This window comes from Podarcis vaucheri, assembly GCF_965113315.1.
Source record: "Podarcis vaucheri genome assembly, chromosome: 5".
Taxonomy (NCBI): Eukaryota; Metazoa; Chordata; class Lepidosauria; order Squamata; family Lacertidae; genus Podarcis; species Podarcis vaucheri.
This window is the reverse complement of record NC_138763.1, coordinates 11,928,299-11,941,228: the sequence shown is the minus strand read 5'-3', so window position 1 is coordinate 11,941,228 and position 12,930 is coordinate 11,928,299. Positions and strand designations below refer to the sequence as shown.

At 45.1% G+C, this 12,930-nt stretch overlaps 1 protein-coding gene across 1 annotated transcript in view; it reads right to left on the bottom strand.

The window, feature by feature from the left end:
- Nucleotides 1–258: 258 nt before the first annotated feature.
- The window catches only part of MRPL47 (mitochondrial ribosomal protein L47), a 65,925-nt gene continuing 53,253 nt past the window's right edge, over nucleotides 259–12,930 (bottom strand). Inside the window, exon 8 of the transcript XR_014220108.1 lies at nucleotides 259–270. The gene's annotated coding sequence lies outside the window, so the exon portion shown is untranslated. The remainder of the gene's footprint in view (nucleotides 271–12,930) is intronic.

The following is a 12,930-nucleotide window of genomic DNA, read 5'->3' as shown; positions in this document are numbered from 1 at the left end:
ATATATATATATGGCAGATGTGGAGGAACTGCAGGAAAGGTGAGGTGTTTTTAACCCTTCCTTCTGCATAGTAGATTCATATATGCAAAAATAGAGATATATCACATCATCAATTCATTTTCAGTCACTTCTGGATGGCTTGTTTATTGAGCATCCATCCTGGTTTGTTTGTGTGCAGGTTATACAATGTCACATCAATAAGTTGTTGTCCCACACTTGCTGATGTGGTTTCCTTACCGCAAAAAGGACCAACCTGGGGTGGAAATGAGTCTGTTGCTCAGGTGTTCTAAAACCACCTGAGTTTTCTGGTATGTGTTTGAATTCTGCCCGCAAAGTAGCGATGTTAGGTTAGGAAGCAGCTTGAGCCATTATTTAACCACCAGCATTCAGAAATTCGACATTTCTAGTCTTCTGAAGAAAATGTAATTGTGCATTCTTCCCAACACAGCACAACACACACACACCATGTTCAGTGAGGAGCAAACTGCAACAATTTCAAAGAAATAGACTTTCACACTCGGCAGTCGTGACCTTTATCTGGCTTTATCCTTCTTTTGGGCACCATCTGCGATCATTACAGGGTTTAAAGGAAAAAGAAAATCTGTAGGCTTCAGAGGGTGAGATGAGAAACGGACTGAGCTGCTGTTGCTATATTAAGCTACATTTGAAGCTAAAAATAGCTTCTCGGCTTGTAGATGTAACGCTACTTGCATATCAATGGCCCATTTCTACTCCTCCTAACAGATAACAATCTCTGGGCTCTTTGCTGCTGCTGCTGCAGATGTGGATGCCCATACAGATGGCATTTTAAAATAGCTTGATAAAAGCAAGGTGGATTTCTCTGCGAGGTGTACCAAAGGGAATTCTGTCTAAATTGGGTTTCCCTGTGTAACAGCTCCCTGCCCAAATGGCTGGATCTAGACTGATCTTTTGCCGTTTCGGCAAAATATTGAGGGAGACACTCAAAACGGCTCCTGCTACTCAACTCAGCACACCGGGTTCTGCTAACTGGCAGCAGAAATAGCCACAAATCTTCCACAACTTCTGCAAAGGTTAAGGGAGATTGATCTTGGCTTTTGGAGAAGTTCCACAGCTTGGTGATAGAGCTGGTGATTTACATATGTTGTTGTTGTATAGTCGTTTAGTCGTGTCTGACTCTTCGTGACCCCCTGGACCAGAGCACGCCAGGCACTTCTGTCCTCCACTGCCTCCCGCAGTTTGATCAAACTCATGCTGGTAGCTTCGAGAACACTATCCAACCATCTCGTCCTCTGTCGTCCCCTTCTCCTTGTGCCCTCAATCTTTCCCAACATCAGGGTCTTTTCCAGGGAGTCTTCTCTTCTCGTGAGATGGACAAAGTCTTGGAGCCTCAGCTTCACGATCTGTCCTTCCAGTGAGCACTCAGGGCTGATTTCCTTCAGAATGGAGAGGTTTGATCTTCTTGCAGTCCGTGGGACTCTCGAGAGTCTCCTCCAGCACCATAATTCAAAAGCATCAATTCTTCGGCGATCAGCCTTCTTGATGGTCCAGCTTTCACTTCCACACATCACTGCAGGGACAACCATGGCTTTAACTATACGGACCTTTGTTGGCAAGGTTATGTCTCTGCTTTTCAAGATGCTGTCTAGGTTTGTCATTGCTTTTCTCCCAAGAAGCAGGCGTCGATTTACATATAGAAGGTCTCAAGTTCAATCCTTGGTTCTCTAAGTGAAACAGGCAGCAGGTGATGGAGGAGAAAGACCCTCAGCCACTGCCATAGCATACAGTATGGCACTAGATAGGCTGACAGCCTGATCTGGTGAAATGGAAGCGTCACTGGAACACAGGAAGTCAGACCATTGGTCTGCCAAGCTCGGTATCATCCACTGATTGGTGGCAATGACTTTCCAGGGTTTCAGGCAGCTGGCATTCCTGGCCTCGCCTGGAGATGCTGTGGGCTGAATCTGGAACTGTGTGCATTGCAGGCAGTTGCTCTGCCATTGAGCTAATAGCCCTCTCTTAATGCTGCCATGCTCCTGAACCATCCGATTGTAGTATCCCTGTGGAGGGTGGGAAGGAAAAATCACACTCAGAAAATAGGGCACCTTATGGTGTACTGTCTCTGAGCCCAAATTGCCTTGGAATTGAAGAAAGGAAGGATATCTATCTATCTATCTATCTATCTATCTATCTATCTATCTATCTATCTATCATCTATCTATCATCTATCTATCATCTATCTATCTATCTATCTATCTATCTATCATCTATCTATCTATCTATCTATCTATCTATCTATCATCTCTCTCTCTCTCTCTCTCTCTCTATCTATCTATCTATCTATCATCTATCTGTCTATCATCTATCTATCATCTATCTATCATCTCCTATCTGTCTATCATCTATCTATCTATCATCTATCTATCATCTATCTATCATCTCTCTATCTATCTATCTATCTATCTATCTATCTATCTATCTATCTATCATCTATCTATCTATCATCTATCTATCTATCTATCTATCTGTCTGTCTGTCTGTCTGTCTGTCTAATCTATCATCTATCTATCTATCTATCTATCTATCTATCTATCTATCATCTATCTATCTATCTATCTATCTATCATCTAATCGCACTAAGAGGTTTCTCTGGGAGCCACAGAAATCCCCTGGGGTCATCCTTGTGCAGCTTAGACCAGATGGCAGCGCAGAAACGGGAAGTAGCTTGAATTGCTAAGTGCTCTGTTGCCACTTCTGCTTCTGGGAAAGCAAGTGGGATGGCTGCTGGGAAGCACACAGCAACCTCATTACAACACACAATAACCCATGTGGCTTCGGTGTTACCAAGTCCGTTCCACGCACACAAAAAATCACACTGGTTTCACGTAAGGAAAGCTTAACTGCTTCTTGGATAATTGATAAGATTGTCAAGTGGACAGGAAGAAAGACCCCATAAATAGTTCTTGGCCTGCTCCGTTCCTCTGAGCACGAGTTTGAGATGCAGAAACCAGCAGGAGAAGCAATTTATGGCATGGCACTACACATGATCACTGGCTAATCAAACAGCGGGTACTGTTCTTAAAGGGACAATTATACAGACCAGTTGAAATGCTGGCAATATCCAGGTCAATTCTGTCAAGCAGAGATATTATGATCCAGAAAATGTATTTAGAGCACCGTCCTACAGATGTTTCCTCGGATGTAAGTCTCACCATGTTCAGTGAGGCTTACTCCCTTGAGTGTGGTTTGGATTGCAGCCCTATGAGGTCTTTTACAATAATCAACATTTCAGCATTATCCAAAAGTCATAAAAACAAGTGTGTGCATGTGTAACAGAAAAATGCCAGGCCCTCCAAATGTCCCTATTTTCCAGGGACATCCCTGATTTAGAGAAGCCATCCTGGTTTCTGATTTGATCCCGGAATGCCCCACTTTTCCTTAGGATGTCCCTATTTTCATTGGAGAAATGTTGGAGGGTATGGAGTTATCTGGCCCTCAAGCTGTTTGAAGGCAATCCTGTATAGAGAAGTTGTTTTTTTAATGTTTAATGTTTTATTATGTTTTTATATATGTTGAAAGCTGGGCAACTCAGTGAGATGTGTGGGGTATAAATAGTAAAATTATCATTATGGAATGGGACATCCCCATTTTCATTGGAAAAATGTTGGAGGGTATGAAATGCTGCCCTGGGGCACAAATGGGGAATTCACAAAATTACAAACGAGAGATGTTCTGTTTGTGGAGGAAACATGTTTTTTAAAATGGGGCATTTTCCAGGAAGGGCTGACATATCCTTCAAAAGCTGTCTTTGCACCATTGTACCTAGATGTCCCAATGCAAATATGGAAATCCACATGAAAAATGAACAAGAGGTGAGACGTTAGCTAGGACAGTGACGTAGCATGGCTTGCCAGCACCCAGGGCCATGCAGAAGGGGATGAGTGGGAAGGAAACGGACAGAGTACACATGCACATTCAACTGCCTAACAGCATCCCATCACCCAGGAGATCACAGTTAAGAAAAGAAGAGTCATTCCATTGTATGGAGAAGCCACTTCCTGGTTTGCATGGAGAAGCCATTTTCAACAGAGCTCAGCGACGGAAGTACGCAGTTGTATTGAGGCAGCACTGGGTGTTGAAATTTTGCACCCTCTACCAATTTGCACCCTCTACCAACCACCCTTGCTGGATGTGTGATTGTTACATCCCATGTCAGTGTTTACTTTCTAGGCTTGGAAAGTGTGAGAACGGAAGTCAGTCTTATCTCTCTTCCGCTGTACTCTACTTTTGTCCTTTCTCTCTCTCTCTCTCTCTCTCTCTCTCTCTCTCTCTCTCTGTCTTGAAGAAGATGTGAGAGGACGCCATGATTGCTTTGTCCTGTATATAAGGTAAAGGTAAAGGGACCCCTAACCATTAGGTCCAGTCATTTGGAGCAAATTTGGAGCAAATGATTCAGCAAAGGAAACACAGCCCAGAATAACTAAGGAGATAGTACAAGAATATTTGGCTAGATTAGATGTATTCAAGTCTCCAGGGCCAGATGAACTGCATCCAAGAGTATTAAAAGAACTGGCAGATGTGATCTCAGAACCACTGGCAGTCATCTTTGAGAATTCCTGGAGAACAGGCGAAGTCCCGGCAGACTGGAGGAGGGCAAATGTTGTCCCTATTTTCAAAAAGGGGAAAAGAGAGGACCCAAATAATTACCGCCCAGTCAGTCAGACATCAATAGCAGGGAAGATTCTGGAGCAGATCATTAAGCAAACAGTCTGTGAGCACCTAGAAAGGAATGCTGTGATCACCAATAGTCAGCATGGATTTCTGAAAAATAAGTCATGTCAGACTAACCTGATCTCGTTTTTTGACAGAATTACAAGCCTCGTAGATGAAGGGAACGCAGTGGATGTAGCCTACCTTGATTTCAGCAAGGCATTTGACAAGGTGCCCCATGATATTCTTGTAAAGAAGCTGGTAAAATGCGGTCTTGACTATGCTACCACTCAGTGGATTTGTAACTGGCTGACTGACCGAACCCAAAGGGTGCTCATCAATGGTTCCTCTTCATCCTGGAGAAGAGTGACTAGTGGGGTGCCACAGGGTTCTGTCTTGGGCCCGGTCTTATTCAACATCTTTATCAACGACTTGGATGATGGACTCAAGGGCATCCTGATCAAATTTGCAGATGACACCAAACTGGGAGGGGTGGCTAACACCCCAGAGGACAGGATCACACTTCAAAACGACCTTGACAGATTAGAGAACTGGGCAAAAACAAACAAGATGAATTTTAACAGGGAGAAATGTAAAGTATTGCACTTGGGCAAAAAAAATGAGAGGCACAAATACAAGATGGGGGACACCTGGCTTGAGAGCAGTACATGTGAAAAGGATCTAGGAGTCTTGGTTGACCACAAACTTGACATGAGCCAACAGTGTGACGCGGCAGCTAAAAAAGCCAATGCAATTCTGGGCTGCATCAATAGGAGTATAGCATCTAGATCAAGGGAAGTAATAGTGCCACTGTATTCTGCTCTGGTCAGACCACACCTGGAGTACTGTGTCCAGTTCTGGGCACCACAATTCAAGAAGGACACTGACAAACTGGAATGTGTCCAGAAGAGGGCAACCAAAATGGTCAAAGGCCTGGAAACGATGCCTTATGAGGAACGGCTAAGGGAGCTGGGCATGTTTAGCCCGGAGAAGAGGAGGTTAAGGGGTGATATGATAGCCATGTTCAAATATATAAAAAGATGTCACATAGAGGAGGGAGAAAGGTTGTTTTCTGCTGCTCCAGAGAAGCGGACACGGAGCAATGGATCCAAACTACAAGAAAGAAGATTCCACCTAAACATTAGGAAGAACTTCCTGACAGTAAGAGCTGTTCGACAGTGGAATTTGCTGCCAAGGAGTGTGGTGGAGTCTCCTACTTTGGAGGTCTTTAAGCAGAGGCTTGACAACCATATGTCAGGAGTGCTCTGATGGTGTTTCCTGCTTGGCAGGGGGTTGGACTCGATGGCCCTTGTGGTCTCTTCCAACTCTATGATTCTATGATTCTATGATCGACTCTGGGGTTGCGGCGCTCATCTTGCTTTACTGGCCAAAGGAGCCGGCATACAGCTTCCGCGTCATGTGGCCAGCAGGACTAAGTCGCTTCTGGCGAACCAGAACAGCGCACGGAAACACTGTTTACCTTCCCGCTGGAGCAGTACCTATTTATCTACTTGCACTTTGACGTGCTTTCGAACTGCTAGGTTGGCAGGAGCAGGGACCGAGCAATGGGAGCTCACCCCGTCACAGGGATTCGAACCGCCGACCTTCTGATTGGCAAGTCCTAGGCTCTGTGGTTTAACCAACAGTGCCACCCGCGTCCCTTGTCCTGTATATATTGCTTAATAAATCACTTAGAATGTTACACTCCGTGATCGTTTCTGATATACTCTGCTGATAGAGTGTGCACATGTCTTTAGATATGTGTCGCTGGTGCGCACTGGGATTGATTTGTGAACATCCCAGGCTGTGCTTCATCATCATCATCAGAAGAGTTTGGATTTGATATCCCTCTTTATCACTACCCGAAGGAGTCTCAAAGTGGCTAACATTCTCCTTTCCCTTCCTCCCCCACAACAAAAACTCTGTGAGGTGAGTGGGGCTGAGAGACTTCAAAGCAGTGTGACTGGCCCAAGGTCACCCAGCAGCTGCATGTGGAGGAGCGGAGACGCGGACCTGGTTCACCATATTACGAGACTACCGCTTTTAACCACTACACCACACAGGAAGACGCCCGGAGAGGTCTGTTTCATTCTGGGGGCTGCGTGTGCCCTGCCCCGGTGTGTTCCGACAGCTCTGCCACTGAGCTAGGAAGAACCTCAGTGACCTGGTTTGTGCATAAGTGTAAGCCAAGTCGTGGCTTAATGGGAACAAGCAAATACAGTGGTACCTCTGGTTATGTACTTAATTCATTTCGGAGGTCCGTTCTTAACCTGAAACTGTTCTTAACCTGAAGCACCACTTTAGCTAATGGGGCCTCCCTGCTGCTGCCACACCACCGGAGCACAATTTCTGTTCTCATCCTGAAGCAAAGTTCTTAACCCGTGGTACTATTTCTGGGTTAGCGGAGTCTGCAACCTGAAGCATATGTAACCTGAAGTGTATGTAACCCGAGGTACCACTGTATGTAGAGATAACAGTCCATACCAGTAGCCCACAGTAACAAAGCCCAGCTTCTTCACAGTCAACAAGCAAAAACGTGTAAATATGCTGCGGTGGGAAGGGTTTCCTTGAGCAAGCATTTACTCATAAGGACTAGCAAAATTCAGAGACATTCAGGATTCTAAGAAGAGCCCAGATAAATGGTTGCCTTGCAGCTGAATGCTGCCCATCTCTTACCTGCATGCTGTGGGGCAGGATAATTTCCCTGCCACTTTCATGCAATACGGCTGCCTGCTTGAGATGACCCTCAGCCAAAGCAGCAGCTGACATCTAGAAAGCAGGAAACTTTCAAGGAGGATAAAGCACCTTGTATTATACATAATTCTAGGAACCTGCACTCTTACACGGCTTCATATTAGTACCATTAGGTCTTTGGTTTCTGCACATATGCAAAGGCAAATAATAAACTCTCCTAATAAAAGCCTAATGGTTTTGTTATTGTACCAAAAGCAAGGTGGGAAGAGATAATCAAGCGTTTAATTGCAGCAGAATGGACGCTCCTGATTTCAGTTATTAGCATGGGCACCATCTCTTAATGCTTAACTCTTCCTGTAAAACTGTTACTGTAGCTTAGTCCTGTTCAGGTGTGTGTGAGAGAGATCTGGCTTTTTTGTTTGTTTGTTCATTCCCTCTGTCCCTTTTAAACCTTTTTATTGTGCTATGGATATTATCCATAAAGCGCATGCACACTTTACAGCAGTGCTAATCTACCTGGGCAAGTAGGGAGGAAAATAAATTGAAACAAGGCACCTGTATAGATACCTGTCCAACCAACCACAGTATGGGGTTAGTGGACGGTGCTTGGTTTGGTGGATTGTAAGTTACACAAGCCCGAGGCAAACCTACAACAAGCACAAACTGGCATAAAGGAGGACATAAAGTTGAGATATTTATTCACTCGCTTCTCTCAGATGTGCACGTCCACCCTTGGAATGGACAATTGACCTCTTGGCTACCTAAGGAATATTTAGTGATTAATCAGGGACAACGGGTTCATGAATTATTATATTTAAACACAGGGGGTTGTATCAGACAAAGCCATTCCATTAATGCAAGGAATTCTACTTACGCAACATAATTTCTCCTCCCCTTCCTATCTATACCTGCGCCCCCTCCCCCTGAATCTGCTCCACAGGGTCGGGAGAACCCCCAGAAAAGAGGGGTGCGTGGGAGGCAGAGAGGGAAGTGACATTGTGCAAGTGGAAGTCCATGGATACAACCTACAGTTGTACCCAACTAAGGCATACTCAGAGTAGACTTGTTAAAACTAATGGGCAAGTTACAATAGCCTATTCCAAGGGGTCCAATGAGCGTGGCTCAGATACAAGCCATAGCTGCTATCTACAGCTCTTAGAAGGCTTCTCTTCATATTACCTATAATAGCCATAGGTAAAGGTAAAGGGACCCCTGACCATTAGGTCCAGTCGTGGGCGACTCTGGGGTCGCGGCGCTCATCTTGCTTTATTGGCCGAGGGAGCAGGCGTACAGCTTCCGGGTCATGTGGCCAGCATGACTAAGGCGAACCAGAGCAGCACACGGAAATGCCGTTTACCTTCCCGCCGGAGTGGTAACCTACCGGTATTTATCTACTTGCACTTTGACGTGCTTTCGAACTGCTAGGTTGGCAGGAGCAGAGACTGAGCAACAGGAGCTCACCCCGTCGCGAGGATTCGAACTGCCGACCTTCTGATCGGCAAGTCCTAGGTTCTGTGGTTTAACCCACAGCACCACCCGTGTCCCAATAATAGCCAAACACCAAAATAAATATAGCATGAGAGAGAATGACTTTATCCTTAATGTTGACTTTAAAGCAGTCTTCCCCAGTCTGGTGACTGCCAGATAGTATCAGACTTTCCATCTCAGTTGGGCTATACTGTCTGCTGCTGACGGGAACTGTAGTTCAACTGTACTTCTAGAGGGTTGGGAAAGTTACTTTAAAGCATAGTTGCATGTGAGTAGTCACTTCCACGACTTTTAAAATAAAGATGTCCACATCCCAACTTTTCAGACACTTGGAAGGAGGAAGAAGAAGAAGAAGAGTTTGGGTTTGATATCCCGCTTTATCACTACCTGAAGGAGTCTCAAAGCGGCTAACATTCTCTTTTCCCTTCCTCACCCACAACAAACACTCTGTGAGGTGAGTGAGACTGAGAGACTTCAGAGAAGTGTGACTAGCCCAAGGTCACCCAGCAGCTGCATGTGGAGGAGCGGAGACGAGAACCCGGTTCACCAGATTACGAGTCTACCGCTCTTAACCACTACACCACACTGGCTCTCTTTAATTAATTTAAGCATTCTTTAATTAATTTAAGCATTCTTTAATGGTGGGCAGTGGGATTCCCACCTTTACACAGTCTCAACTTGCTGTTGGTGACTAGAATAATGTGTCTCTAAGACCAAATGGGCAGTGGAGGGTGGGAATCCATTGTGAATTGCACTTTATTGGCTTTGGCAAAGCAACAAATGCATGAAATGAAGCTGCTGCAAGGAAATGTGCCATTGAGTTGTACGTGGGCCAACTGTGCTACTTAGGAAGGGATGTCCTGTTTTAATTATTGATAACCACATTGCACTAAGTGATGCCCAGTAGTCTATTTTTCAGACATAAATTGAGTTTCATGAAACGAGGTCTCGTGACATCACTTCCTCTGCTACTAAATCTTTACTGAGAAATGAAGTGCCTTAAGTTAGCCGTGGACATCAGCATTCAATAATAATTCCCGTGCAACCCCCAAACCCACGAGCTACTTAAGCTGCCAAAGTCATCTCCTAAAATTCTCTTTAAGTTATGGTAGCCTTAATCCTAGAGGTAACATTTAAATACAGCAAGCACTCAGGAGTTCCTGGCATCACGCCTAAAGCCAAAATCGCAGGTAGGCAAAAGACATTGGGTGCAATGGCAGTGGGATTACCAAAGTCGTTTTTCCTGGATGTCCACCACTTTTGTTATTATTATTTTGTGTGTGTGCCAAGCACATAAATCTGAATGTGCACAAGTTTAAATGTGTATAAGTTGCGGGCTTACTGTAAAATACAGGGGCTGGGGGATGCAATTTTTCCGTGGGACAGATTTTCTGACGGTGCCACAGTGACAGCCTGATCCTGCAAACTGGATTATTGCAGTGACACATATGCCACTACTTATTTACTCAAGAGATGGATCCTAATATTCGATCCACGTGGAACGTGCTCAAGTATACACAAGACTGGTTTAATTAGTATGACTTACATTAAGTACTATGCAGACTTGAGCCCGTACCACCTGTAGCAATGTGGCCACAGTCCTTTTAATCAAATTAGTGATAAATACTAGAAATTTGATCTTTTCTCTGCATCATATATACAATAACGGACACAGCTTGAGTTGCTCCTATGCAATGCCTATTCGACTGCTTTGATCTGTGCAAGCTGAATTTCTTAACAGTGTCCTAGAAATGTTTGCATTTGTTAGCGGTTGATCTTTCCGCATGGCAACAACTTTGCTTTAGAATGTCTTGCCTAATAACATTATGTAGTAAGACAAGTTGAAGATAACAGATGTAAGAACCTTTGTAGGTCAAGGCATAAAACGACCAACCTTTGTTTTCTCAGTTAGGTCTCGTTGATTTTATGCTTCGCCTGCTACTGAAACAATAACCTTCTGCTTTCAGAAAGGGCTTTCATTTTCTCTTTCTCTCTCTCTCACCCAGAATGCCAATTCCCCTTTTCCAGTTTCTGCTCTTGAATCAGGAATTGCTTAAACCTCCCTGAGCTCAAAGACCAGAAGCACCATTAATGAATATAGGAGGGAAACCTGGCTTTCTAAGCTCGCAAGAAATCCTGCCCCCTTGTGATGTGCAGTATCTTTCTTTTTTGTAGAAGGAAAACTAAAGGCAGTTTTGTTACCTTCAACTAGGTTACCATAAATCTTATTCACACTCTCACTTTGTTGTGAAAATGTGCATATTTAGTGGCCTCTTCATTTCAAAATGCTATCATGATTAAATGCAATGTGTTTGAAAAAAGGGGTGAATGCTTCATTTATTATTATTATTTTACCAATTCAGCACATAATTGGAGTAGGGATGACGGCGACAGAAGGCTGAATCCTCGAGTAAAAACTTTCAGGGCATGGCACATTTATGCATTAAGTACACCCACAAACACCTTTTCACAAAGGCAACAGATACAATAAATACCTTAGATGACTTTCTTGCACATCAAGGCACAGCAATTACATATATTTACCATCCCAATATATTACCAGGAAGGTTATTCCCACGGTGAAGGAACAAAAAGCAGAATGATAGCAGAATGCAACAATTATCAGCAGCTGCTTGGTAGCAGGCAAGTGACAACAAATGCATGTTCCTTTAGAATTACAGGATTTATTGCATTTGTATCCCAACTTTCTCTCTCCGAGGAGCTCAAGGTGACAGATGTGGTCCTTCTCCTCCTTTAATTCCCCACAAACAACCCTGTGAGGTGGATTAGGCTGAGAGGCAGTGACTGGCCCAAGGTCTCTCAATCAGCTTTGCAGCACTTGTGATTTGAACCCTGATCTCCCAGGTCCTCGTCCAACGCCCTAACCACCACCCATACCATCTTGCCCACCTTGAGGAATACAGTGGTGCCTCGCAAGACGAAATTAATTCGTTCCACAAGTTTTTTCTCCTTGCGAGTTTTTCGTCTTGCGAAGCACGGTTTCCCATAGGAATACACTGAAAATCAATCAATGTGTTCCTATGGAAACCGCCTTCAGACCAGGTCCGGGGATAGTCTGTCCCCCGACCTCTTCTGAAGGCTGGGGGGGGGGCAAGGGCTTTTCTTCCCACCACCAGCCTTCAGAAGGCTGTTCTGAAGGCTGGCGGTGGGAAGAAAAGCCCTTCTCCCCACCTCCCGCCCCGCAAGCTCCGGGGACAGGAGGCCTTTGCTGCCGACCGCCAGCATTTTAAAAGCCTCCGCTGTCCCAGGGTGATTTTAAAATGCTGGCGGGCGGCAGCGAAGCCTCCGCTGTCCCAGGGCAATTTTAAAATGCTGGCGGGTGGCAGTGAAGGTTTTGCTGCCGCCCGCCAGCATTTTAAGATCACCCGGGACAGTGGAGAAGTCTCCGCTGTGCCGGGAAGGCAGGCGGGGGGGGGAGCAAAGACTTTTGCCCCCCGCCGGCCTTCAGAAGACCTCTTCTGAAGGCCGGCGGTGGGCAAAAGTCTTTGCTCCCGACCGCCAGCATTTTAAAAGAGGTCCCCGGAGATTTCCCTATGAGCTTTCTTCTTGCGAAGCAAGCCCATAGGGAAATTCGTCTTGCGGAACAACTCAAAAACGGAAAACTCTTTCGTCTTGCGAGTTTTTCGTTTTGCGATGCATTCGTCTTGCGAGGCACCACTGTAATGAACATCAAAACTGTCCCAATTGCCAAGCTATATGTAACTAAGCAGTGGCGCGAGGTGCTCTAAGTAGTAGACAGTGCACCTTTGGGCACACTGGGACAGGTGTAAGAGACGCCACTTTGCTGTCTGCTCCACAACTTACCAGACAAATGGCAATAATGGTGCCAGGCAGAATAGTGGCACTGACATGCCGCAATGCATGTTGCAGTGGCACTAATCCAGCAGACAAACAACAAAGGAAGCTGCCTTAAACAGAGTCAGACCCAATGACTTATTTAGCTCAATGTTGTCTGTGCCAGGTGTGGGGAATTAGTCTCTCCAGATGTCGATGAACCGCATTTCCCATCATTCCTGGCCACTGGCCATGCTTGCTGGG